General features: G+C 46.6%; 1 protein-coding gene across 1 annotated transcript in view; it reads right to left on the bottom strand.

Moving 5' to 3' along the window:
* PAXBP1 (PAX3 and PAX7 binding protein 1) overlaps positions 1–13,674 on the bottom strand; it is a 1,009,737-nt gene that overhangs the window by 275,872 nt on the left and 720,191 nt on the right. The gene's annotated exons all lie outside the window — the stretch shown is intronic.

Raw genomic sequence — 13,674 nt, 5'->3', positions numbered from 1 at the left:
AGGTATCCTCATTAGACAGACAGGATCTGATGAGATATAAGGATAGGTCCCCTACTCAGGAATGACATATCAGATTTATTACTTCCTATGGGCGCAATACACAATCTTCTAGAAGTGATCCAACGCAATTGGAATATCTTGATGGGAGATGTCAGGCTTGCCAATATGTTACCGAACAGATGCCCTTTTGGGTATAGGAGACGGAGAACATTGGGTTCTTTTTTTACTCATTACAAAACTGTGTTTTTGGACGTTCAAACTACACTTATGGGGGATCATCTGGTTGGGTGTTTCCCATGTGGGCACTGTACTCATTGCATCCGGGTAGACAAGACCAAACAATTCACCAGCAGGAATACCGGCCAGGTTTATGATATTAAGTTCTTTGCTAATTGCTCTACTGAATGGTTGATTTACTTGGCCACCTGTTCATGTTCTGCGTTTTATGTAGGACGAACCTCGAGACCTGTGAAACTCCATATTAGTGAACACATTAGTGATATTAAAAATAAGAAAGCAAGTAGTGCCTTCTATAAGCATGTTTTGAATCACCCAACAGTCAATTTCAGGTTTACTGAAATAGACTTAGTTATGGGCAAGAAATGGAACAAGGTAGCCTGGCATAACATATTAAATTCCAAAGAAAGAAAATGGATTATTAAACTGGGAGGATTATTCCCCCCGGGCTCAATGAGCAAATATGACCAATCATGTTCTCTTGCCAATTGACTTTTGTATATATTATGTGGCTATTTGTGGAAATTTTGTTACAATGAGGAAGGCTATGTAATTGTTTGCCAAAACCGGTCTGTGTTTACTGTCACAATTAAAAATATACTTTTACCATAACACTTTGGGTTGGCAGTACATTTTGGACTTTGCTTATCTTTTTGGTGCCGTGCCCTTGCCATACCTGCTGAGGCTTGCTACTGTGTTCGTTGCAATAAGAATTGTCCTTGGGCTTAGGGTTACCACCTGTCCCACTTTGCGAGGGACAATCCCTCTTTGGGCAATTGTGTCCGGCAAAAAATGGCAAATGTCCTGAGATTTTAGGACAAAAATATGTCCTACATTTTATGTGATAGTTGCATAAAACAGTTATTCTGTATCTGAAACACCTAAATGTTACAAGAAACAGAATAAGCAACTAAAATTCTACAAGAAAAAGCCTTTATTTAGGCAAAAAGTGAAGTTATGTCCTTTGTACTGGCCGTGGGTATGTTTTACCCTGCAAAATCTGGTGTGTACCAAAAATGTCCCACTTTGGGCATTTGAAAAGGTGGCAACCCTACTTGGGCTGTCCTGTCTGATCTTGAGTAGTACCTTTGAGAGGAGGGGCAGAGGTGGAAAGGCATAAATTGAGAGGTTTTCCCATTTGAAGGATAAGGCATCCACCCTCCAGGCCCTGCTGTGAGGGTTCCTGGTGCAAAATTTGCTCAACTGGTGTTTCTGGGGGGAGGCAAAGAGGTCCACCTCTGGTGTCCCCCACCTCTGGATTAGAAGGTTGAAGGTGTTGGGCTCCAATTTCCACTGGTGTGGGCCCAGGAGATTTCTACTTAAGTTGTCTGCCAGTGAATTCTGTTTGCCTGGCAGGAATTGAGCTTGTAGATGCACTTGGTTGCTCAAGGCTGTGTTCCACAGGGCCTGCACAGCGGGTAAGAATGGGTTCCCCCCTGCTTGTTTATGTACCACAACTGTGGTGGTGTCTGTTTTTATCAGCAGCTGTCCTGGAAGGATTAGGTATTGGAAGGCTGTCGGAGCATACTGTACATCTAACATCTCTTTTTGATTAATGTGCAGGAGGATTTGTCCTAGGCTCCACTTGTGCTGAATGCATATGTCTGCCATGTGAGTCCCCCTGCATAGTCTGATGCATCTGTAGTCAGGATTTGGATGGTGAGGGGTTGAGTGAAAGGCAGTCACTTGTTGTGGTTGCATGCTTCTGCCCACCAAAGGAACTCTGCCCTTAGATAAGGTATGACAGGAATGACTGTTTCCAGGTCCTGAGAATGTTGGCACCAAAGACTTTTTAAATACCATTGAGGTTTCCTCATATGCAGTCTTGCATATGGAATAATGCATGAGGTCGTGAACCCTAGGGCTAGCAGTATTTTCCTTGCCAATAGCTGAGTTTTGGTGGCCATTTGTTTGAAGTAGTTGTCCAAATAGACCTGTTTTTCTGGAGTGAGAAATGCCGTCTGGGAAGCTGTGTTCAAGCTTGCTCCTAGGAATACCATTTTTTGACTATGCACCAGTTGTGATTTCTTTTCGTTGATGGTGTAAGCCCAATGAAGATAGGAGTCTTTTTACAAATGCCAGGCGCTGAAATAGCAATTCCGGACTGTCTGCCTGAATCAGGCAATCGTCCAAGTATGGAAAAATCTGGATATTTCTCTGCCTGCAGTATGCAATGGCTGGAGCCAGGCACTTTGTGAATACTCTGGGCGCAGTAGATAAGCCAAAGGGAAGTGTCGAGAACTGATAGTGCATAGAGCCTGCCCTGAAGCGTAGATATTTCCTTCAAGACTCCCTTATGGGGATGTGCAGATAAGCTTCTTTTAAGTCTAGGGAGACTAACCAGGCATCCTTGGCTAGCATAGGGAGAAGCTGTTGCAGGGTAAGCATTTTGAATTTTGGGACCACCAGAAAAGTGTTGAGAATTGATAGATCCAGGATAGGGTGCCAAGAGCCCTCTTTTCTGGGCACCAGGAACAGTATGGAGTAGAAACTCTGTCCCCTTTGTTGCAGTGGAACAGGTTGAATGGCCATGATATTGAGCAGGAAAAGTACTTGCTTTTGAACATCTGCTCACTGGTTTAGTGAAAGGTCTGGAAACCTGCTTGGGGTTGGCAGTGAATGGAAGTAGAAACTGTACCACTGGGATACAATGTTTAGAACCTATCGGTCCTGGGTAATGGACATCCAGTTTTTGTCATGTAGGTCAAGTTTTCCTCCTAGGGTTGCAAGTAGTTGGGCAGGGCTGGGAAGGATACTGAAAAGTCATTGCAAACTTTTTCCATAATGGGGTGGCTTACCACTCCCTGTTTTTGAGGTGGGAACACTCCATTGTTTAGATCTCTGCATACCCTGAGACTGTAGTCTTGGTGGTCTGGTTCCCCTGTTTTTGGACTGAGAAGGCCTGGAAGGGGCTGGAAAGGACCAGTTTTTAGAAGGCCAATGCCTACTGAATCTAGGTGGCTGCACCTGTAAGAATTCTGTAACAGTTTGCATAGATTTAGTTTTTTCCTCCATCTTTTTAAGAACCACTTCTGCTTTGGTGTCGAATGGTCCTGGTTTAAAAGAGCTTCTAGTAATTTTGATTTGACATGGTCTTGCAAGGTTTGTTCATTCAGCCAAACATGCCTTCTCAGTACAGACCCAGTGACTGCAGCCCTGCACGATGCTTCTAGGGCATCAATGCCATACTGCAAAGTATGCTTACTAACTTGGTTTGCAGAATGCATTAACTCTTGTAAATCTTTATTATCTGCACAATCTGGAAATAACACCATTTTTTAATTAGTTCCATAATATCTTGCTGGTACTTCAACATGTGAAACTGGCAATTCAATACCCGGATGGCAAGAGTTGTAGAGGTATACACCTTCTTACCCCATCTAAAGCTCTGGAATCCCTGCCTGAAGGAGTAGGGTTTTTGGCTGTAGTAGCCTTAATACCTTTAGGTCCCTAGGAAATGGTCTCTGGATCAACAGTAGGATTCTTAGAGAGAAATTTGTGAGAATCAGGTACTCCGTAGTACCTGTCAGGTTTTCTAGGGGCCGGAGGTAAAGTGCCTGGAGTAAGACTGGATTCCATGAAGACATCATCTACAACATCCATGACAGGGGATATAGCTAGAGGCCTGTGCTGAGGCAACTCTAAAAATTCTCCGAGTCTCTTTTTGGACTGAGGAGAGTCCTGGCATTCTGAGCGGAAATGCTCTCAAAGTATGCAAGGTTTCACCAAAATAAAAATTCTCTGTAGGGGAGGCAGAGGGAATGGATTCCTCTGCATCTGAATCCTCAAAGGTTGATAAGGGTATGTCCTGGTAATCAGAAGGGTCAGAGTCATCAGACTCCTGGTCTATAGAATCAGAAAGAAACTCAATCCTTTGTCTCCTAGCAGGGGAAGGCTGGCTTCCCCTAATTAGGGTGATAAGGTCTTCAGCCATTCTAAGCATTTGTTTTTGTGGTATGGGAGCTTGAGCATACACTTCGGTCGTCGGTTTTCTAGGCGTAGTGCATACTCTGGGCCTGAGAAACTTGGTAGTTTTAGCTGAAAACGAATTTGTTGGTTTAATGCGAACATCGGTAGGTCGGAATACACCCTCAGAAGCCGGTGCCTGCACAGTAGCTCCGGACCTATCCAAGGTAGAGACATCCGCAGGTTCCATAGTCGAAGAAGCATCTCGCTGCATAATGGACTCTGAATGGGTTTCAGCAGAGGCCTGCAAATCTGTAGAAGCGGGCATCAGGGGCTGCAAAGGTGCCTCACTGAGTACCGGCGGACTGACGACTAGCTTAACGGAAGCATCGTTGGCAGTTTTGGACCTATGTGGTCTGTTTCTGTCTATCTGTACTTTTTTTGGAAGATCAGTAGTCTGACAGCTTATCGAAGCCATTTTAGAATACGAAGAACGACAGCGAAAGAATTTCATGACAAAAATAGCCAGACGACGAATGGTTTGGGCGTTAAACAAGGCACAAAACAGATGGCGAGGGATGTCGTGGTCTGGGCCTAAACATGTGACACAGTAAGAATGAAAATCTCTTTGACATATTTGCTTTCCACAGGCAAGACAATTGTTAACTTTTTCTGACATAGGTTAGGGCAAGAAAAAAAAAATCCCCAATGTGATACTTAGCTTTAGACGAAGTCAGGTTTGAAACTCGAAAAACGAAAATTTCAGGTAGCGGCCGACCGGCACTTACAAACCGCTTCTGCTTTGGGCTCCTTCTCGTCAAGAAAGACTGATGTAATGGCATCGACTGCCTGTTAGTCATGGAAGAAGCGACAGTATCCGACTCAGAAATCCCAAGACTCTGGTATTCAGGCCGACTGAGGGCTACCTGCAGGCAGACAACCCAAGTGTGATGACTGCAACAGTGAAACACGAAGAACATCAGCTGGCTTGTGGGAAATGTCAGCAAAAGCACTCTAAGTCAGACGAGAAGGGCACAAGTCTTCAGCTACTTCTTATGAACAAGGAACTACTCTGCAACACTGATATACTTCTACTACAAGAAACTAGATGTAATTAGTGTCCACTCTGAAAGTAATTATGAAAGGGAGTCGAGTGGTCTTCTAACAAGAAACTCAGGATGTAAATATCTGATGCCTTATTTGTTGTACTATAGAGCTGTTGAAAAAGTACTTGGAAGACTGAACTAAAATGATTACAGTACAGCAACATAACAGGCATACGACAGTTTAGGAACTACTTCATTTGAAATTTTCCATGCAATAATTTTCTACAACTATAAGCAAGAGTTTTATTTTTTATTAACAGTGTGTTGATCTTGTAACTTTGTGCATCAGTTAGATGGAGAAGGCTACATTATGAATGATCAGACTTGAGCCTCGAGTCTTAGAAGCTAAGAATGAAATGCATCAAGTAGCCATGATGGCAAGATACTAAAGAAGGGTCTTGTGCAGAAATCAGTTTATGAAAAAGAAGTTATACTGAACATAACTATAAAGTACCAATGAAGGTTTGAGTTTTGGTCAGGGGAAGAAACCAATGTAAATCTCTGGTGCTGTTTTGCGGTTTCCTGGATTACACTAAAAATGCAAATTCAAAAACCGATAGCTCTCCTTTCCAACTAGGAAATAGAGGATGCTTTTGAAATACAATGTATTGTTACCAAATTAGCGAAATCTTATACAAAAGCAAAGTTCATCAAGATAGACTGAATAACTGCAAAAAAGTTGTGGCTTCCAGCAGTTATGTCAAAATAATGGTTTGCTTTTATATTGTTTATCTTTGATAGCAAACTCTATACTCAAATAATAAAGGCTGCATGCAACTAAGTTTGAGAATCTGCTTACACTTCTCACTGCTTCCAAATACATCCTGAACAAAAAGCATGAAGGTGGTTTATGGAAAGCAGGGCTACACAAACTCCCCTGAGAAATTCTGACAATTTTAATTGCTAGAATGCCAGTGGACAGAACTATAAAATAACCTGTCTGAATGGTAAAGTAATTCCAAAAACCATGGATATTTAATTTGACAAATTAAGGAGCATGTGCACTTGAGTACATACCTCTCATCTGTCACTGATTTTGTAAAACATCCTTGAGAGTCGCATTATGATCATGATTAAGTCAGTCAAAAATGCCAGAGCTTCATTCCTTACTGTTCAGAAAATGTATGCTGACTTAACATTTTAAGCGAGTAAGAATAATATTTAAAAATCATCTCTGATTTTTAACTTTTGTCCAGAAAGCTGTGTTTGACTAAGCAGTATCATACAACAATGTAAGGAGACTAGCACCAATGGTGACTACAGAGAAAGTTAAGGACCCCCCATTACAAATTTACCTTTTTAAGGTTGAATAAAAGCTCTCTGGGTTACCCTCAAAACCTGAATTAGCTGTAAACATAGGAGTATAGAGATTTTTGTTCCAACTTGAAGGCCAGGAACTAAGCATATAGACTGACAGTTTAATTATTGGGGTGCACACCACCCAAAGGACAGTCCCAACAAATCCATATATGAGCAAGCTGCTGAATAAGACAAATGTCTACCTGCATGACTACTACAAACTTAAAAATTGTCTAACAGGGCCAATAAAATAAGGCATTATATTTGCTCTGGAAGAGTTTGATTATGGGGCTGCACCAAGATGAAGTCTGATGTAAGGGAAAAGTGTTGTACCCCTTGCTTTCAAATGATAAAGCCATGTTCTAGCTCTAGCTCTCCAATGACTGTTTTTTGTATCAAACTATTGTATGTTTTTCTGAATATACTATTAGTTCTCCACTTTATGGGGCTGTACTGAATTTGTACTATGCTGCACACGTGTAATGTATCCCTACAGCACAAGTATATGGCTTTGTACTGAACTACAGTTTGTTTTCCAGAATGCACTGTCTATTAGTTCTCCACTGTATGGTGCTGTACTGAACTTGTACTATGTTGCTCATCTGTTATGTATCCTTATAGCTATGTAATTGTTGATCATATATTATACTATATGTGCTTTGTAACACTTGTACTATGTTTATGGAGCTTTTCTCCCCAGGCCTCCACTGAAAATGGGCTCACCTTGGCCAAGTGGACAATACCGGTAAATAAATGCAAAATAAATAAATAATAAATACATACATAAATGAAAGCCATACCAAATACTGGGGAAAACTGACCGTGTGGGTTTATTGAGGGGAGCGTAGTACCTTCCTTAGTCCACAAACAGGTTTGCTTCCAGATTTTATTAAACACACTATGGGGTTATAATTCCACAATGATAAAAGGAAGATATTTAATGAAATATGATGAAAACTCACAAAACTAATGGAGGAAGTGCTCAATCAACTTTCACAAAAAAATCTTAACAAGGGATACATTGCATCTATCAAACAATAGATATATTAATTCTTAACAAGACTACAGAGTGAAATGTTAACTTGACAGATAAAGAAATCACTTAAAAATACAAGCATCAATTTAATTTTAATTTAACTGGGGTATAGCACTGATCCATATGTTCATGCTAAGCTCAGGAGAGTAAGTAGTACAATAAACGTAAAAGCATTAAAGAAGGCTAAACATAAAACAATAAGTAAACTGATATGTAGCATTAATAAATCAATAATAAGAAGTTATGTACTCACCATAACGTTCCATCTGAGTAGGTAAACTTCATTTGTCAGCAACCTTTGGGAATCGGATCCGACCTCGGATCCCAGCCGGCAGTTTTCAACAGCTTTAGATCTGAGCTCCAAGCTCCTCCCCCTACCCATAATCCCCTGCCAACTCTGACTGACCTCAGATCAAGTTTGCCCAACAGCAGAAACTACTAGCAATGATTAATCCCAAGATAAGTGGGTAAAATCCATGGACCTGAGTATGAGAACATTCGCAAGTGAGGGGGCAGGAGGGAGGGATGGTTGCTGACAAATGAAGTTTACCTACACAGATGGAATGTCATGGTGAGTACATAATTTCTTAATCTGGAGTAGTTAACTTCATTTGTGCAGCAACCTTTGTGACAGAGTCCCTAGCTACCTGAATCTTGGGCGCCTTCATGGAAGGATGTTCCGGAGCACTGCAGAGCCAAAGGATGCTCTCACTCTGGAGATAATGTCCAATTTGTAGTGATTGATAAAAGTATGAGATGAAGTCCAAGTGGCTGCCGAGCAAATATCATCCAAAGAAACTCTAGCTCTAAAAGCCGCAGAGGCAGACATAGATCGAGTAGAGTGGGCATGGACTCCCTGAGGTGCGGGCCTGCCCGAACTTTCGCATGCTAAAAGGATACACTGTGAAATCCATGATTTACCCAAGTTAAATTTGGCAAGGGAGACGAACAACTGGTCGGATTTCCTATGACCAGATGTCCTGTGGATGTAGAAGCGAAGTTGTCTATGCACATCCAATGAGTGTAATTTGTATTCCCCTTTGTTATGGTAGTTAGGAAAAAAAGACCGGCAAGTTGATGGACTGGTTAATATTTGACTCCGAGGCAACCTTGGGAAGAAAGGAGGGATTGGTCCTGAGGTAAACTCTATCCTTGTGAAAGGTCAAGTATGGGGGTTTTACACAAAGGGTCTGTAGAGTTCAGAGACCCTTCGAGCCGAAGTGATAGCGACAAGAAAGGCCATTTTCCATGATAAGAATTTAAGATCTATGGAAGCTGCAGGCTCAAATGGGGGAGCTGTCAAGGCCTGAAGCACCAGCGTTAAATCCCAAGGAGGGACTACATCCTTCACTGGGGGGTCTGAGCAGAAAGGTGCCCTTCAAAAAGGTCTTACACAATTTCGTGGTGATCAAAGGGCCCAAATTAATTTCCAACGTGATAATGAGAGATAGCTGCTAGTTGGACCTTGACTGTGGAGGAACTAGCCCCCTGATGAAACAGTCCTGACAGAAAGTCTAATATAGCGGGCAAAGGAGCTGTAAAAGGATCCAAATTTTTGCGTTCCGCCCAAATGGAGAAACGTTTCCATTTGCTGCTATAGATCTTTCTAGTAGAAGGCTTGTGCGCAGCGCTACTAGAATGGTTTTAGCTGGGGAAGAGATACCGGGAGTCCTAGCTATGAGTGGAACTGGAGCAGCCAAGCTGTGAGCTTGAGGTTGTCCAGGTTCGGGACTGGGAGATCTAGGGGGTGGGATATTAGATCCGGATGGGGATCCAGAAGCCGAGGAGGATTCACCAGATGAGACCAAAGGTAAGGGAACCAGGTTTGACGAGGCCAAAATGGGGCAATGAGGATAATCCTGCTCCCCAACCGACTGGCTTTCTGAAGAATCTTCAGCATCAGAGGAAGAGGAGGGTAAGCATAAAGAAGACCGGGAGGCCAAGCATGCACCAGAGCATCTCTCAGGGGTTCCCGGAGGGGGAAATGAAAGCGAAGTAGTCGTAACATTTTGTGTTCGAGGGAGAGGCAAAGAGATCGCAACAGGGTTGACCCCATTTGGCGAAGATCCGATTCGCTATCTCAGGATTCAGAGACCACTCGTATGGTAACAGGATGGTGCGAGTTAGTTTGTCCGCTAGGATGTTGGACCATCCCGGAATGTGCGTTGCTATGAGAAACGGTTGGTGGAGATCGCCCATTCCCACGCCCTCATGGCCTCTCGACAGAGTGGGTAAGACCTGGCTCCCCCCTGTTTGTTGATGTACCAGACAACCAACATGTTGTCCGTCTGAATCGCAATCGTTCCTACAGGAAGAAGGTCCTGAGTGCTTACAACGCTAACAGCACTGCCCTCATCTCTAGGACATTGATATGCAGTGAGGTCTCCGTGAGGTCCCACATGCCTTGAACTGTCCTGCCCGAACAATGCCCCCCCAACCCGAGGCGGGAGGCGTCCGTGGTCACCGTGGCTAGTGGAGGGGTCATAGAAAAGGGGCGTCCTTGCTGAAGGTCCGGAGATTGGAGCCACCATAGGAGGGCCCTCTTGCAGGCCCTGCTGATGGGAACGGGATGGCTCAGAGGGTAGTGAAGAAAGGACCACTGGACCTGGAGGGTCCACTGTAAGACCCTCATGTTCAAACGTGCCATTAGCAATAGGTTGATCGCTGCCGCAATCGAGCCAAGAGCCCTCAGGACCAATTCCGCTGGGGGAGCTGGAGATTGCAGAATGGCCTGCACATGTAGCCTCAGGGATAGTAGCCGGTCTGTGGTCAAGAAAGCTAGGAGCTTGTGTCCAATCTGGCCCCTATGAAGTTTATAGTCTGAGTAAGAGACGACTTCTCTATGTTGATAGTGATCCCCAGCCGGGGAGCTAGACGAAGAAAGTAGTTTCTGGCTGCACAGAGTAGATGCCTTGTTGGGGCGGTCAGGAGCCAGTCGTCCAGGTACGGGAAGACCTGGATTCCCTGGAGCCTCAGGTGGGCCGCTATCACTGCTAACACTTTGGTGAACACCCTGGGGGCTGTGGTGAGACCAAAGGGGAGGACCCTGAATTGGAAATGACTGGCTCCCAGCCGGAAGCGGAGGAACCTCCTGGATCGCCTGTCCATCAGAATGTGGTAGTACGCATCCTTGAGGTCTATAGAGCACATCCACTCGTTCTCCCGCAAAAGGGGGAGAATGGATTAAAGAGTGACCATGCGGAACTTCTCTTCGGTTACTGACAGGTTCAGGGAAGAGAGGTCGAGGATCGGTCTCAAGTCCCCCACCTTTCTTGGCACCAGGAAGAACCTGGAGTAAAAACCAGACCAGCACTGGTCTGGGGGGACGTGTTAGATGGCTCTTTTTCCCAGCAAATGTTGGATTTCCATTGCTGCGGCCTCCCTCTGATCGGGTGGGACATCGGGGAGGTATCTGGGGCTGCGTGGGTAATGAGAAAAGGGAATTTGGTATCCTCTGGATATGATGCGAAGCACCCAGCGGTCTGTCATGATGGACTCGCAAGCTGCTGGGTGCTTCGAGAAATGCCCCATGACTGCCTCCAGTGTGGAGCAGTCGGGCAACCCCTCAGGGGTGTTGCGTGGGTTGGTCCAAGAAGGGTTCTCTGGATCCAAAGTTCCGCGGGCCCCCTCTGCCTCTAGGGCGGCATCCACCCTGCCCTCCTCTGCCGCGGAAGGGCTGGGAGTCCGGAGCGGGACGGGACTGTTGAGACTTCCGGAACCACATCTTCTTCTTCTTCTGTCCCTTTTGGTTCTTAGAAAAGGACCTCTGGGGATAAGAGAAGCGGACTCTGACAGCAGACGTCTTCCCGTCCTTTTCGCTCTGGACCAAGGTATCTCACACGGTTTTGCCAAAGAGGGCAGAACCATCAAAAGGGGCATTAGCAAATGACGCCTTAAAGGATTCTGTGAAATCACAGTGCCAGAGCCAGGCCTGACGTCTCATAACGAGGCCTGCTCCGCCGGCTCTAGCGGCTCCTTCCGTGGCATGAGACAGAAGCCACATAGAGGTGTTAGATATGGATCGTAGAGTGGCCATCCGGGTGGAGTGCAATTGTCCTCCGCCGACATGGACTCAGGGGGCTACGCAGCGTACTCTTTGATAAGGTCCCGCTACAGTCGGAGCACATGTGCCATGTAGTTCTGCGACCTCATAGAGAAGGTAGCCGAACTAAACACCCGCTTCCCTAGGCGGTCCATCTACCGAGACTCCTTGCTCGGGGGATGAACCGAGGGACTCTCCTGAGCAAGTTCCCTCTTGGTGGCCACCGCCACCAACATGGCATCTACAGGGGGACCCTTACTTCAGTGGGACTTGTCAGAGGGTGGGCTAAGAATCTTGTTCGGGCGCTTGGCGACTGGCTCCACAGTGTCCGGCTCCTTCCACGCCCTGGTAGTGATCAAGTCTACCAGGGGGTCGGCCGGAGGGGACACCCAAGAGGTAGATGGGCCTGCTTCAAATGCCTCCAGGAACACGGATTCGTCCGAGGTAGGCTTTGGGGCAGACCACCCCCCCTTTATTCTGAGCATCTCCATGATGTCACCAAATGAGACATCTTCGGGGGGTGATCTTGGGCAGCCTTCCCCTTCCTCCAAATCCGTGTCCTCAGTCAAGGACTTGGGGGAGTCCAGGTGCCTCCTCTTGCACCTTCGCTTGTGAGGGACCTCCTTGGGGGGGGGGGGCTGTCCGAGGAGGTCTCACCAGCAACGTCTTGTTCCAATGGAACTACCTGGGACGTCAAAGCAGGCTGTCCCTGGGGCCGGGTGATGGAAGCCAGGCCCAACTGAGAAGGAGTGCAGGGTGGAGCCGTGGCAAGGGTCGGGGGCCTGGAATCCCTCGACAGAACCCTCTCCACCACGTCGAATGCCGAGGGAGAGCTGCTCTCTCTGGGATCAGAAAGCAGACTCTCCCTCGGATCCGACGGAAGGATCGGGGCCGGGGCTGGCGCCGAAGTGATCGGATCCGAAGGACCAGCATGCTCCGACCCGGACGGAGCCGAATGCATACCGATACCGCCGGATCCGAAGCTCAGCCCTCGGCTCCGAGAGCTCGGATCCGAAGAAAATGGACCCGACAGACTCGAGGGAAGTGTCGGCGCCAAAGTACCCGAGACTATCGGCGCCGACACCCCCCCGGCTCCAAGGCTGCCCGGCTCCGAAGACTCCAAACCCGGGAAACGGGACGGAGAAGGAGCTATTGGGGCAAAGATGGGGGTCGAGCTCCTCCCCGGAGGGGGGGGGCAGGAGCACTCCCATCTGCAGTTGGGCCTGGAGGAATCTTCTCATCATCCGGTCCAAGTCTGCATCTGTGAGACTTCTCGTAGATCTTGACGAGGCCACCGAGGCGGGGCGGGAGTGTCGCCTCGATGACCTCTAAGGAGATCGGATCTCCTCCTCCTCAGGACCCGGTGAAAAGCACAGGGACCGGATCTGAGAAAGAGGAGACCCAGAAGACCTGGAGGGGGAAGACCGCTTAGCCGGGGGGGGCCCGAAGTGGAGGCCTCTGCCCGCCGCTTGTGGTGCTTCTCCCTCCTCCTTTCTTTCCTGGCCTCCCTCTCCTCCGGACCTAAGGCGGGAGGTTGAGTCCCGGCCGGGGGGAGGGAAGCAGGAGTGGCAGCCGCAGCGGGAGCCACGGGAGGACCAGAGGTAGAAGCAGAGTCCGGGGGCAGAAGACCCGCCAGAATCAGCTTAGACCTCCGGTCCTTGAGTGCCCTGGGGTTGAACGCTGCACAAATGATACAACCAGAGGACAGGTGTTCAACCCCAAAGCACAATATACACAGAGTGTGGCCATCCGCTGGGGACAGCTTATGGCCACACTCGGTGCACTTAGAAAACATTATCTTTGGGGCCTCAGACATACTTAAAGAAACTCACACACACTAGGCCCCAAACACTCACACACAACCCTGACAGAACCACGAAGGAAGGGGGAGGATAACTACCTGGGATAAATAGAAATAAAATAATTTAGATTGAGAGAGTTTAGACTGAAAAGGGAGCTAAACACACTCTCACACCAAAGATTAAAGAAAAGTAGTAAGAAAGTTAAATTTTTCTCACAAAGAGAACAAGAATGCCTGGAAACTCTGG

Source organism: Protopterus annectens, chromosome 5.part0 (genome assembly GCF_019279795.1).
Source record: "Protopterus annectens isolate FY-2018-M chromosome 5.part0, PAN1.0, whole genome shotgun sequence".
NCBI lineage: Eukaryota > Metazoa > Chordata > Ceratodontiformes > Protopteridae > Protopterus > Protopterus annectens.
The sequence above is the reverse complement of the archived record's forward strand: the minus strand, read 5'-3'. Positions and strand labels throughout refer to the sequence as shown.